This window comes from Lissotriton helveticus, chromosome 2_1 (genome assembly GCF_964261635.1).
Source record: "Lissotriton helveticus chromosome 2_1, aLisHel1.1, whole genome shotgun sequence".
In the NCBI taxonomy this organism is placed as follows: domain Eukaryota; kingdom Metazoa; phylum Chordata; class Amphibia; order Caudata; family Salamandridae; genus Lissotriton; species Lissotriton helveticus.
In genome coordinates, this window is record NC_136059.1 from 154,648,323 (window position 1) to 154,663,981 (window position 15,659).

The 15,659-nt window shown below is 45.6% G+C and overlaps 1 pseudogene across 1 annotated transcript in view; it reads right to left on the reverse strand.

The window, feature by feature from the left end:
* Positions 1–15,659, reverse strand: part of LOC144817818 (uncharacterized) — a 316,434-nt pseudogene that overhangs the window by 170,000 nt on the left and 130,775 nt on the right. Inside the window, exon 4 of the transcript XR_013606986.1 lies at positions 12,406–12,594. The product of XR_013606986.1 is annotated as an uncharacterized LOC144817818 (transcript). The remainder of the gene's footprint in view (positions 1–12,405; positions 12,595–15,659) is intronic.

Here is a 15,659-nt window from a genome sequence, read left to right on the forward strand (position 1 = left end):
TCACTAGAAGACAAACACAATTATTTAAAAAAATCGCGCTATCTGCCGGCCGGGAAACCGGGAGACACCCGACCTTCCCGGAGTGCGCAGGGGGGGGGGGGATCGGGCTGCTGCAGCTGCGCAAGTGTATTTTTGGGCACAAACATGCCCACGCATGCGCAGATCGTTTTCTTGTGAATTCCCCCTTAGAGAGACGACCATGGGGGCGGGCCGCAGCCCCCGGGGTTACACAGGGCGACTGGGCGAGGAGTCATGGTGCCCCCCCAGCCAATCCTGGCGCAGGATTGGCTGGTCACTACATAGCCCGGTTACATAACCCCTGACGGATAGCACGGCCGACTTTGGTGCTGGGAAACCAGGTTCGAGCCTCTTATCGAACCATAACAATGTATACATGACTTACTTTGGTGTTAAATAAATAGATATTTTAAAAAACAAATAAAAATGATGTTCCGACTAAGGTGTGAAATTGGTGTCGAATAAATACATGTTTTTAAAAACAATTAATATTAATCATGTATCATTGGTGCTGGAGTACAAGGTTCGAGACTGGTATTAAACACTGACAAGCTGTGTGCAAGTTATATGGTCATAAAAATACATGAATGATGGATGCAGGATGGGTGGATGCATGAATGGATGCAGGATGAATGATGGGTGGATGAATGGATGGGTGGATGCATGAATGAATGATGGATGCAGGATGGATGCAGGATGGGTGGATGGGTAGATGAATGAATGATGGATGCAGGATGGATGCAGGGTGGATGGATGGGTGCATGAATGAATGATGGATGCAGGATGGGTGGATGGATGATGGATGAATGATGGGTGGATGAATGGATGGGTGGATGAATGGATGGGTGGATGCATGAGTGAATGATGGATGCAGGATGGATGCAGGATGGGTGGATGAATGAATGATGGATTCAGGATGGATGCAGGGTGGATGGATGGGTGCATGAATGATGGATGGATGGATGGGTGGATGCAGGAATGGATGCAGGATGGATGATGGATGGGTGGATGGGTGGGTGGATGGATGGGTGGATGGATGGATGGATGGATGGGTGGATGGATGGGTGGATGAATGGATGGGTGGATGCATGAATGAATTATGGATGCAGGATGGATGCAGGATGGGTGGATGAATGAATGATGGATGCAGGATGGATGCAGGGTGGATGGATGGGTGCATGAATGATGGATGGATGGATGGATGGGTGGATGCAGGAATGGATGCAGGATGGATGATGGATGGGTGGATGGATGGGTGGATGGATGGATGGATGGATGGATGGATGAATGATGGATGCAGGATGGATGCAGGGTGGATGGATGGGTGCATGAATGAATGATGGATGCAGGATGGATGCAGGGTGGATGGATGGGTGCATGAATGAATGATGGATGCAGGATGGATGCAGGATGGATGCAGGAATGGATGGGTGGATGGATGGGTGAGTGGGTGGATGGATGCATGAATGAATGATGGATGGATGGGTGGGTGGGTGGATGGATGCATGAATGAATGATGGATGGATGCTGGATGGGTGGATGGATGGATGGGTGGATGAATGAATGATGGAAGCAGGATGGATGGGTGGGTGCATGAATGAATGATGGATGCAGGATGGGTGGATGGATGGGTGGACACATGAATGGATGCAGGAATGGATGCAGGATGGATGATGGATGGGTGGATGGATGGATGGGTGGATGGATGGGTGGATGGGTGGATGGATGGATGCATGAATGATGGATGGATGGATGCAGGATGGATGGGTGGATGGATGAATGATGGATGCAGGATGGATGGATGGATGGGTGGATGCATGAATGAATGATGGATGCAGGATAGATGGGTGAATGCATGAATGAATGATGGATGCTGGATGGATGGGTGGATGCATGAATGAATGATGGATGCAGGATGGATGCAGAATTGGTGGATGGGTGGGTGGGTGGATGGATGGATGGGTGGATGCATGAATGATGTATGGATGGATGCAAGGTGGTTCGGGCTCGCTCGCTGCGCTCGCTGCGGTGCAATATGCAAATTAGTTTACGCCCCACCACTTTCAAATGTCACCAGCCGCCCCTGGTCCTTAGTGATTAATACCCACGCTCTTTCGTGACACTGAGTAGAAAATAGGAAAGCGACCTGGGTGAGTTTGATGAGGGCGAGTGGGTGTCTGCTCTCGTGAGCCCTAGAGAGACAGCAATAACTGCAGGGCTCCACCTCATACAATTTAAATATCTACATTGTATATCTGTGACTCAGTAACAGCTGATGCAAATTAAAAGAAGAGATGACCCTGCTTGTCTACCATGTGGGGAGGAAATTGAGATGTGTTCCACACTGTATGGGGCTGTGGGGTCCTCCGGCCTCATTGGGCCTCTATCAAGGTAACACTTGGAGCAGTCCTCAATCGCTCATTCACTCTCGCACCGAGGATGACCCTCTTCAACATTCGAGAGAATGAAGAATGAGGGATTCACACACGCCGAGCAGAGAATACTGAGGTTAGCTTTTGTGATGGGTAAAAGAGACATAGCCTGCCAGTGGCAGCACGCATCTTCTTCTCCCCATAGTGGGAGTTGGTGTGCCAACATAGACCTATGTTGCATACTGGAGAAACTGGTCTATGAGTATGAGACCAGGACTCCTCCTGCACTTAATCTTATACAAATTAAACAATCGCTTGGGCCGGGTGCTGTTTGTACACTAGAGTGCACTGTTGCTTCTCCTTTGAATTTTCAGTCCAGAAAAGGGCTGGTAATGCCCTCCTCAAGGGCCCAAATGCATACTGCAACACAGTTAGCTTTTGTGATGGGTAAAAGAGACATAGCCTGCCAGTGGCAGCACGCATCTTCTCCCCATAAACAAGAGCAAGATTGGGGCATCTCGCAATGATACCGGGAGAGAACTGTATAAATGACTTATGCTGAAGATTGTTCAGAACGGAGTAATGGGGTTTACGTCTGCGAGTATACGAAAATTTTTTAATTGATTACAAACGTGTGAACAGTGTTTTCCACAACGCATTGAACGTTTATTAATTGATGACGTATCGTGACGTAAGTGGCATTTGATAAATGTTCACTGAAATGCATTGTCAAATGCCACTTACATCACCATACGTCATCAATTATTAAATGTTCAACGTGTTGTGGAAAACACTGTTCACGCGTTTGTAATCAGTTAATGAATGTTCTCTGAAATGCGTTGTCAAATGTCACTTACGTCACCATACGTCATTAATTAATAAATGTTCAATGCGTTGTGGAAAACACTGTTCACGCGTTTGTAATAAATTAATAAATGTCACACACTGTTGAAATGCGTTCAGTGGCAGCACACATCTTCTCCCCATAAGCAAGAGCAAGAGTGGGGCATCTCGCAATGATACCGGGAGAGAACTGTTTAAATGACTTATGAGGAAGATTGTTCAGAACGGAGTAATGAATGTTCTCTGAAATGCGTTGTCAAATGCCACTTACGTCACCATAAGTCATCAATTAATAAATGTTCAATGCATTGTGGAAATCACTGTTCACGTGTTTGTAATAAATTAATAAATGTCACCCACTGTTGAACTGCCATGTGGAAAACATCTTAAACCGTGTACTGCGCTAGAAAATGACATTATTCCGTGTCTCAGACATCTTAGAGTGTTATTCCGTCATCCGACATCTTTCTCAGACATCTTGTCTCAGACATCTTAAAGAGTGTTATTCCATCATCCAACATCTTAAACCGTGTCCTACACTACAAAATGACATTATTCCGTGTCTCAGATATCTTAAAGAGTGTTATTCCGTCATCCAACATCTTTCTCAGACATCTTAAAAAGTGTTATTCCGTCATCCGACATCTTCATCCGTGCCCTGCGCTAGAAAATGACAAGTGCATCTGCGATGTAAAGCCTCATTCCGCAGCGATGTTAATGCGAATGCGTAATATTAGTTTGCAGTTTAAAAACCTGCGATGTAAAGGCTGCTGCTATCTAAAAGTCGCGTTGCGATGGCAGCGCGTGAAAACACCGCCGTTGAAATGGGTGTTTCCTATCTTCAACCTGCCAAAACACTGCCACATCTCCCAGCACCTGCGCACACTGCACTGGCTCCCCATCGATGCAAGAGTCACCTTCAAGATGCTCACCCATGCACACAAGGCCCTCCAGGGATCGGGAGGCCGCTCCTTCTCCTTCCTTGCAGCCAAAACCTGGAACGCCCTTCCTACTCCACCTCAGACAGACAGCATCACTTCCCATCTTCGTAAGAAACCTCAAAACCTTGTTCTTCGATGGACCCCCTCCTTGATAGACTGAAGCCTGGAACCCCCTACACCCAGTGCCTTTAAACCCTTACGGGTGAGTAGTCGTGCTTAATAAACGCCTGATTGATTGATCGATTCAAATCGCTAAACTGCACCCCAACCATCCTTGTCTCCATACAATCATTAGGCATCACACTAGACTAATTTAAACATTTCAGCTCATATACAAGTGGCAACAAAAACTGCTATCCTACCTCTGCACCTACTAAGAAAACTAAAACCCTTCATACTGATAGGTGATCTCAAAATGGCAGTTCAATTGCTAGTGCTCTCAAGACTGGACGATGGGAATAACACACTCATAGATCTACTGTAATCCAGCCTAGCACCAATGAAAGCAACAATAAATGCAGCAGTCAGACTTTTAACAGGCACCCATCGGTATGACCACATCCCCCAATCACTCAGAACCCTCAACTGGCTCCGAGTTGAAGCTAGGATCCTACTGAAGGTGGCTTGCATAACACACAAAGGCCTTAGCATTAGCAATGAGCTGCAAGATCAGAATCACTTGTTGGTTCACTTGTGAACAGGTTGAACAATATTAGACCCATGTTCAAAACTTTTTATCCATCAAAAAAAGGTCATTCGAAAATCTTTGGGGAGACTCCCAGAGGGGATGCCCATACGTGTCCAAGAATGATGCTGCGCTAGCATTTCATAAATGCAACTGAAATTACATAAACTTTCCTGCCCGCAGAATCCCACTTCTTTGACTCAGATGATGAGCAGATCATATTTAGAGGCAGAGATACCATGTGGCTGGAAATAAGAACTGAGTTATCCCTGCACCTAAATCAAGCTATTCTGAGTTTTTGTCCAAAGAATAGTACATACAATGTGTACATGGAAATACTGGGTCTAAATCCGAAGGGGGATTACAATTCTGCTGGCAAATCTACTCTCATTTAATACCTGCTCTGACCAGAGTGAGGGTGCTTGTGCTGGATGGGGAGTAGTCGAGTGAGGAGTATGTCAGAAGTCATTGCAAGCTGGTGCCAGGGATGGGGAACGTTCCTTGCTCAACTGTGCCACAGAAAGCAGTTGTACAAAAGGGGATGGTGATGGACGGAGCATCTGAGCCAATCAAACACTCACACCCGTTCAAAAGATCTGGATTTGATCCATCACCGTTCTTTAGCCCACTCTGCCACCCCAGTTCAGACATGGCTATATGCAAATCAGTCTGACCCTGTGCCTCATGGGAACAGTCCAGCCCGAACTGCCAAACCATGCCTTCCCTGGACCGGAAACAAGCTTCCGAGGACCGGTTTCTGGCATTACAGCCGTCTTCAGCCCGGCTTGCTTGAATCCAGTGGCAAAGTGAGCAAGGGACTCACGTCTGAGCATACCCTGCCACACTTATGGCAGCCAAAAGCAGTACAAAAGGGGGTGGTGATGGACGGAGCATCTGAACCAATCAAACACTCACACCCAGTCAAAAGATCTGGGTTTGATCCATCACCGTTCTTTAGCCCACTCTGCCACCCCAGTTCGGACATGGCTATATGCAAATCAGTCTGACCCTGTGCCTCATGGGAACAGTCTAGCCCGGACTGCCAAACCATGCCTTCCCTGGACCGGAAACAAGCTTCTGATGACCGGTTTCTGGCATTACAGCCGTCTTCAGCCCGGCTTGCTTGAATCCAGTGGCAAAGTGAGCAAGGGACTCACGTCTGAGCATACCCTGCCACACTTATGGCGGCCAAAAGCAGTACAAAAGGGGGTGGTGATGGACGGAGCATCTGAACCAATCAACACTCACACCCAGTCAAAAGATCTGGGTTTGATCCATCACCGTTCTTTAGCCCACTCTGCCACCCCAGTTCAGACATGGCTATATGCAAATCAGTCTGACCCTGTGCCTCATGGGAACAGTCCAGCCCGAACTGCCAAACCATGCCTTCCCTGAACTGGAAACAAGCTTCCGAGGACCGGTTTCTGGCATTACAGCCGTCTTCAGCCCGGCTTGCTTGAATCCAGTGGCAAAGTGAGCAAGGGACTCACGTCTGAGCATACCCTGCCACACTTATGGCGGCCAAAAGCAGTACAAAAGGGGGTGGTGATGGACAGAGCATCTGTACCAATCAAACACTCACACCCTGGCTGGAATGCCAGAAACCGGTCCTCGGAAGCTTGTTTCTGGTCCAGGGAAGACATGGCTTGGCAGTTCGGGCTGGACTGTTCCCATGTGGCACAGGGTCAGACTGATTTGCATATAGCCATGTCTGAACTGGGGTGGCAGAGTGGGCTAAAGAACGGTGATGGATTAAACCCATATCTTTTGACTGGGTGTGAGTGTTTGATTGATTCAGATGCTCCGTCCATCACAACCCCCTTTTGTACCGCTTTTGGCCGCCATAAGTGTGGCAGGGTATGCTCAGACGGGAGTCCCTTGCTCACTTTGCCACTGGATTCAAGCAAGCCGGGCTGAAGACGCTGGCATGCCAGAAACCGGTTGTTGGGCAGGGCTAAGTTTTCAGTCTAATGGATTAAACAAAAGGTGATGGCAGGAATGCTTGCAATAAATCTAACCACTAGCAATCACTTAAGCTAGTATTTTAGCCATTGTTCTTTTGCCCACCATGCCACCTCAGTTTAAACCCTGCTAATCAGCCTTGACCCTGCTCCAACAGAAACAGCCCAAACTACGAGACTAAGTCGTCCCAGAACTGGAACACAAGACCGGTTTCACCCTGATTGCGGCTCATCAGTCAGGCTTAGCTTGGTTCCAGTGGCACAGTTAGCACAGTACCTACATCTGGCCACTTAGGGTGTTACATCAAACACATACAAAGTGATGAAAGGAATGCTTGTATAAAGTGTAACTACTGGCAATTGCTTGAGGTAGCATTCCAACCCATCCTTTGGCAAATTTGAGACTGGTTTTCCTGCAATTGGAAACTATGGTTCTGGGATTACCAGGGGAGTTGTAATTAGGCAGAGCTGTACCCCATTGAGGATCCGACTCACCAGTACTGGTTCTCAGACCATTACTGCTCTTGTCTGGAGGAACTGCTGACCACAGGCATTGCCTATGTATTCATGGCTGCTAAAACCATCACAGACTCTCGTTTGGGATCCACTGTCAAATGTAAAGGAACGTATTCAGATGCTTGTACTTGTTCTGAAGATTTTTGTAACAGCTTACTCAAAAAGGTACTGTCAAACTGAAAAAGACTTTCTTTTGTTGAGCCGCTCGGCTAATTGCTGAATCTTGTTCTGCTGTTCCAGGGAGATGAATGCTTTGTCTGTTTTGGTGTCTCATATTGCTCCTAGGAAAGTCAGTGTCATCCTAGGATTGAGAGATTACTTTGCATATTTGTTGTAAGATCCAGGGTTTTTAATGCTGAGAGGCATAGTTTCGTATCCGCTCTGGCTTGTTGAGGGATTGGTGCCTTTATTAACCAATCGTCCAAGTATGAGAATACTTTTTTCTCTCAGGTGGGCTAATCACAGGGGCTATATATTTGATGAATACATTTGGGACTGGCTTTAATCCGCAAGGAAGAACCTTGAACTGGTAGTGGGTGCCAGCTACCTGGAATCGTCAATACGTTCCATGTTTGGGGTAAATCTGGACATGGAAGCATGCGTCTTGATGGTTGAGAGCTGTCATGTGGTCGTCATGATTGAGCAGGGGTAAACTGCCCTGCAGGGAGACCATTCGAAATTACTGTTTTTTCAAGTATTTGTTCAGCTTCTGGAGTTCTGAGATATGGCACAAGAACCCTGACTTTTTTCCTGATGAGGAAGAAACAGGTGTAGAACCCAATTCCCTCCTGAGACATAGGGACCTCTCTATTACATCTTTTTCCACATTATAGATATTTTCATCAGTAGTTGTTTTAGATGGGGAGGTTGTGCTCCTTTGGGTGGGATATTTGGTGGTTTGTTGGTGAATCTGAGGGTATGCCTTCGAGCTATAATGTCAAGAACACATTTGTCGGATGTTATGAGGGACCATTGGTGGAGATAGAGGGAAATATGACCCCCAAGATGTTCTGTGAGATTTGTGGGGAGTATGATTATTGCTTTCTAGCAGTGTCTCGTCCTCTGGTGGGCTGCTTTCCACTTGTTGGCTGTTTGTATGCCACCAAAGGTGGTTGTCTGTACTGTTCTGTATATTGGGGCAATATTGTCCTTGATAATGCTGATATGGCTGCCTATAAGCTTGGAATCCTCCTCTATATGAGAAAGAACATCTGTCCCTAGCACATCTAAAGGGCTAAATCTTCATTTGTAAAGTTCCCGGGGATTTAGAAGTGTCGGTATCGGCCTTAATAGCTTGTCGAACTTCATCAATATGTTTTTGGAAAAATGCCTCTCCATTGTAAGGGATATCCAAGATTTTGCTTTGGACATCTGGTCTGAATGATTTAGCTTTCAGCCAGCCATGACTTCTAAGCACTGCAGCGCCTGCTAATTGCCAGGACCCTGTTGAGGAGAAATCAATGGAACAGTCTATTATTTATGCATATATTGTGCCATATCAGACCACATCTGCCTGTCAAATCTTCCTACTATTGCCAGGGAATTGCCTGCTCACACTGCCATACTAGAGAATTGTTGGCAACGTTGTCAAGGCAGACTCCATCCCTATCTGGTGGTGTTGTGATAAGGGTGGAAAGGTTCTTCAAGCGCCTCTGGTATGCCTGGCTGGTGACCGAATTGGGTTTGAGATGATGCAATAGACATGCTGGCGCGTTATCTGATGCCTTATAATTTTGTCTAATCTAGGCATGGCTGCCGACTTTTTTATAGGTTCTTTAAAATCATAAAACAAACAGTACATCTGTTTGGTGGTCACAAGTAACTGAAACCGCTTTGTTGACCTCTCCATGATATTATGGAAGCCACCTATATCTTCCGGCGGCGAGTCTACTGGAGGAGATGGTGTTGATCTTAAGTAGTTATCTCACTCAGTAGCAGTTGAGGCCTGATCCCTTATTTCTCTTTCCTCTTGATCCCCTTCGGAAGTGTCAGGATCATTGGCTGGCGGGTCCGCCAATGGTGGAGATGACAAAGGAGTAATCGATAACTGCAATGTGCATGGATGAGGTGGGGGAGTTTGCAGTTGTGGAGATCTCACTGGTGCTTGTAATAGTGGGGTTGTAATAGTGGGGTAGGCTCAGATGTCACGATTTCAGGGAACCGTTTGTAAGAATCTTGAAGCATGTTCTGGAGGTTGGTAACTAATTCCAGTGGCATTTGAATGGAATGCTTCTGTTGACCGTGTTGCATATTCGCAGAGCACTGCTGTGTATAGGTTTCATCCAGACTGTATTGGTCTTCATCATTATCATACACCTGATATTTAGCCTGTAATTCTGAAGGGCTATGAGCAGCTCCAAAGAGGCCCTCATCTTCAGATTCTACATCCAGTATATGGGCGGGTACAAATGGTGACACTTTACTTGGAGAGGTGTGAATTGGAAGGATCACATCAGGGTTAGTTATTCCAGAACGCGACATATCTGACACAGGCAACAAAGGTGTTAAATGTGCTTTGGGGATGATGACATTTGTGCCTCCATCAACAGTAGTTACTTTGTCGACAAAGTTTTCTTCGCTTTTTCGGCTATTACAGTCAACTTTTTTAACAAAAATTAGCATCAATGGTGTACTTGACGACGATGTTGTCATCAACAGTACTCTGGACGACGATGCTTCCACCAACAGTGCTATCTATGACAGATCCTCTGTCACTGATGTCTTCATTGATGGGATCGTTGTTGACGGTGGCTACATCATCGATGAGGGTGTCGATGAGTGCTTTGATGAGTGTTTCGCCAATGGAGTTGGAAACCCTGGAGCAGTCTTCGTCGACAATGTTATCTTCGACAGTAGCTGTAGGTAACTATGGTCATTGACACTGCTGGAGATAGCAATATTATTGTTGGTAATGCCACTGAAGAGAATGTGGACATTAAGGTTGTTGATGTCATTGACGACGGTGCCGTCGTCGACGGTGATGAAATAGAAGAAATTGGATTTTTCCCACAGAAAATCCTCCTATTGTTGACGGAAGAGATTTTGAAGAACTTTTGAGAGATCCTTCTCTTACAGATGGTGTTGTGGGTTCTGAAGGAAACTTTGAAGAAGGTTTCTTCGGTAAATTCTGCTCAGATTTTTAAAGATGTTTAGGTGTCTTATGGTGAAATTTTCTAAGGGCCTTTTTAGTTGGATCAGAAGGCTCCTTTTCATAGGCTCTACCTTTTTTATGGGATTTGCCAGACCTTGGAGTCATTACTCTCTTCCTCAGAGACAGGGTGATCTTTTGTCTTAAGTCTCTGGAACCACAACAGTAGTCTTCCATCCCTGTCCTTCAGGGTTTTCTGGGAGAAAGTGCAGCAAATCTTACATTCTTTGACTGTGTGCTCAGGATAGAGACAATAGATGCACTGTTTATGGGCATCATGAGATTGGAATCTTTTCTTGCCACAGGTGCTGCATGGCTTGAATAACCCTCTCTTGGAATGCTCTGACAAAGTCAGGTAACCCTAGGCTGATATAATATGAGAAATATATATCTTACCTGAGAAGAATCTTCTTTAAATGTGTAAGTTTGAAAAATAAATTTAGCAGAGCTCAGGGAGACTCATCACACGATGTGCAGTAGAAGATCTGAGGGACTCGGCCTCTCTTGGGAGTATTCTACACAGTGCTGTCACCTGACTGGTTATAGTTAAACTTTTGTCCTCTTTTAAAAGGACTTATATAGGCTATTGATGTGATTGTTCATTTCCATTATAGCATACAATAGTGATACATACCGCTTTACAATGATACAGTGGGACTCCCACTTCGACGACTGGGAATGATTCAAGCATTGAATCTATGAAAGATCCAATATTGGAGAAAAAATATTTTCATTGCCATTAGAAACTAATGTATCATTCAAAGTTTGGGAGACCTGGATAGTCTTCGATAAACTGGTACGCTTGCAGAGTTTCCCTTCATATCCCCGATCCCGACAGGCAAGACATGCTGTAACAGAGGTTGTTCACAGATTGGCCTCGACCCCATTCCTTGTCACTAGAGGCCGCGGACGCGGCTCACAGGTTACTGGCTTGCCGTCCCTGATATACAGCAGCCCTGATTTCGAGCCTGTTCCGTGGCGCGAACATTTCAAATGCCTCATTTATGCTGTTAAAGTCTTTATTAGGTCGACTCTGACCCAGCATCCAACAGCACAGACCACAGCCGCGGCTGTCTGCATCCTTTACTCTCCGTGTACTTGGCCTGGACTTCTACACGGTCGACCGCGGCCACGGCTATCTGCATCCTTTACTCTCTGTGTACTCGTCCTGGACATCTACACGGTCTTCGCCTGAAACAAACCTTCTCCAAGTCTCTCTGACCTGAATCTACGCAAAATGTATACATGCATACCATTGTTAATGTCCTGATGATGACCCTATATCTTTTGAAAGGATCGAAATGCTATTGACTTGTTGTACGCCATATACACCTCTTTATTTAATACTTATTATGTGTAATGGTGTCTCCATGATAATTTGCTTGTCTTGCCAAAATGTGTCTCATACAAACATTTACTCTGCCTGAGCCTTTTTGTTTCATGTTGTACGTCCTTCCCACTAAGTTGGATACAGGCTTGTGTCCCACTTTATTTGTTTCTTGCTGACTTTTGTGTATATTTAAGCAATTATATATTAAAAACACCTGTCCGGCTGGAAAGCTGTAAAATATAGTACTGATTGGGTCTATATTTATTGTTTGCTCTCATTAATTCTTGTCTAGGGACCACTGTCTTTAGAAATAATTGATTACCCAAGGTGCCTGACCAACCTTATTTGGGTTCTCTTCTTCTTCATAACACACTTGCAGAGTTGTGCACAACTTGCAGTTTCAGTGTATTTTCTTCAGAGGCACCGTCTAACAATGAGGTCAGTGTGACAGTCTAACAAATGTGTGGTAAGACTGATAACACTTTGGTCAGAATATTGTGCCAGTGTTCAGTGCAGCATTAATTCTAGCATTTTACTCTAATATCTGTGGCTGGAAGAACAATACAAAACAGAAAGGTGCGGTGCACTTACCAATGCAGGTGGGTGTCTCGTTCCATTCACTTAGAGAACTCACGTCTTTTTCTCTGCACAGTATTGATGTTGTCAATGTTTGGTACCCCTCAACGCATGTCACATACACCCATTCTCCACGATCGTACCATTCTTTAAAGGGGGAGAAGCGAAGAGCTGTCCCTCCAGTTATTGGCTTTTGGCATCTTTCTGAAAAATAGAAGTAACAATAGAAGTCCTGGAGGAGCTTAGTGAAGGCTGGCTTATGTAATCCTGAGTGGAAGCAAGCTCCACAATGCACAGACTGCAGTGAGATGCTGTTTACACAATAATATTAGGCAGCAGGACTGTGCTTTACTCACTAGATAAAATAGCACTATAAAGCCACAAGGTATCACGATATGATTTGTTTCTCTCATATCCTAAAATGTACTGGCATTTCCTTATCAGTGGAATTCATACGTTCTCCTCATATTACAACTGGTATGAATGCTGCATTTGCATCTTACAACCCTATTTTCATACAAAATACACACACACACAGACACAAATACACATACACAAAGATACGCACACATTTGCACAAACACACGGGATGTAAGATAGATGTGGCGTTACGAATAATTAATTTATAGTTTCCTTTATATAATCCAAAATATTGGGGTTGTCAAAAATCTTGCTACAAATTATTCTTGTGGCACGGTATTCTTATATTTGATTGCTGAAAAGCCAGCCTTTTCCAGGGACTTGTGAGTCCGGTTGACAGTCCTGTGGAGACGAAATTGCCCAAGGACAATGCTACCAAAGTTTTACTTTCTTTTTTCAATTTATCAGTGGGGTAGCTAGGGCGTAGGCGGGCGGGGGGGGGGGGCAATCCGCCCCGGGCGGCACCATTTTTTAGGCGGCTGCGTGGCACTGGAGGCCCTTTGCGGGCGCCTTTATAATTTATTTGGGTACGTGTTGCGCCGACCCGGTGGCTCATTGCTGCGTTGGCGACATCAATAAGTATCCATTATAGCACAGCTGCTGTAAGCCGGTCAGGGACATGGCATTCACGTGACGTGGTCACGTGATTGCAACAGACAGTGTATCGATAATCACTCTGAGTGTGTTGCAGTTATGCTTTGTTTTATTTTTCCGCCGCTGCCCACCACTCCGCAACAATTATTTTGGGGGGAAGGGTAGGACACATATTGCCATGGCGCCATCTTCGCTCGTCGCCTGCCTTGAATTGAAGCAAGTGAAAACTCTGAACTTCTTAAACTATCAGTGCTTTTAAATAAAACTGATGTCCCTTTACTCATTTGATTAGGCCAGATTTATAACGACCGAGAAGTCTAGAAAGCGATTAGGTAAATCTTATTTTACGTTGGAGCAGATAAAAAATTAAAGTACACCTGCTCAAAATTTCGGTAGTGGAGTCTGCAGTGCACCGTGGCTACATTCCATACCCCAGCGAACGTTGATGTGTGCTACTGCTTTCAAGTGGGAGGACCCATGGAAAACCGTCCTTATCCGCCTCCCTCTCTGTTTATCCCCCACTACAGCAGTCGTTATTCTCTGTACCTGAGGTGAGCAAGTGGCAAGCAAACTACGCAGTTTTTTGAAAAACATAATCTAACCCATTACAATAACTGACCGCTAAAATGTACAGAAACATTCTTTTGTTTGCAGTGGCGCGGCGCACACTGTAAATGACTGGTGCAGACCTGAGTCCTCGTTTTGTTTAACAGTACGATCAGCAGAAGAGAACTAGGTGCTTCAGTTTCTGGTGCTTTGCTTTCCAGCAGTTTTAGCATCTTCTTAGAATGTCTTGATGCTCAAATGGGTTTAACTGCTCATATTGATATGTTTTCCTGGTTTTCATTGCTTGACTTTGGTTGCGACAAAGTGTCACTCATATGTGTTGAAATGTCACACATAATTACACTGAAATTATGAAAATGTCACACACAGCAATCTGAAACCTTGGCAGCTATGGTTTGTTCAGCCACTACTGTGCTTAAATAAAGGACGCATGTTGGATGAATAGGTAGATTAAAGGACACAAACCATGCCATCGTGCTGGCATTGCTGACCAATACAGATCTTTGCTCCCCTGTAGCTGGTGAGACGTGAGAGGCAAATAATGCTGAGTTACCACCTGAGCTCTGCAGAGCGGGACCAGCATGTCTTCAGGCCTGAGCAGTGGAGATGCGTTACTGTTGTTGTCAAGGTTAGGGACACGTGTGTAAGACAGAGTCTGTCGTTAGTATCAGACACAGAGACTGCCTGCTTTTGGTAACTGCTGCACAGTGCACACGGGACTTACTTTTCGGCAATTTAATTGAAAGCACCGCGGCCGGCTGCAACAACAGTGCTTTCAATTAAATTGCCAAAAACTAAGCCCCGCGTTTGCACTGTGCAGCAGTTACCGAAAGCAGGTTAGAAGGAGTGCAGGCTGCAGCGTGCCTTAAGTAGGTCCCGCGGCCGCCGCCCGTTGTTGGCCCCCCCGTCCCAGCCTCAGAGTCCAGGGCCGTCAATCAGTTGTAGGGTGCGCGGCGCGCGCGAGCGCTACCAATGACGGCCCTGTAATGACATTTTTGGCCAGCCCTTGCCTTGCGATCAGAACGTAGCAGTGACACGTTACGTGCTTCACCACTACGCTCTCGTCGTGTGGAGTCAATCCTGGCCTGGGGCAGTGCTTTATTATACATGAGAAACCTGGCAAAATGGCATTTATTCCGTGCCTGTGGATTTAATTGGATATAAGCGACAAGATTGTTTAAATATATGAGTAAATGACTGAAAAATTGAGAAAGTTGGTTTAGACATGAACGCAGCACAGTAGCTAACGCTGTGCCTTTGGATTGGGGTGAAATGATGCCCCACAATTATGGTATTCTAATTCCAAGTGCCACCTGGGCAAGGTGCTTTTCCAAGGAGCACACGTCATCATAATCACTGGATGAACATTTGATTACAATTTAAATAGATGTGCATTCCCTACTTCTAATACGTATTATTATACTTGCAGGCAGCTTTGGGCATTTGGCTGGCCTGGCTGGCTCTCTGGACTGTGAGTCTGCTGCACTGCAGACTCAGTACTAATAGGGGAACAAAGTTGAAACCCCGGGAACCACCCCTGCCTGCCATAGACCCTGCCTGGAGCGAGTGATGTAAGAGGAAAGAAGCAGATTCAGAGGGGTGGGTGGCTGAGTCTGTGGCTCATCCATGATAGCTGCCAAGGTTTCAAATTGCTATGTGTGGCACTATCAGAATTTCATTGTAATTAT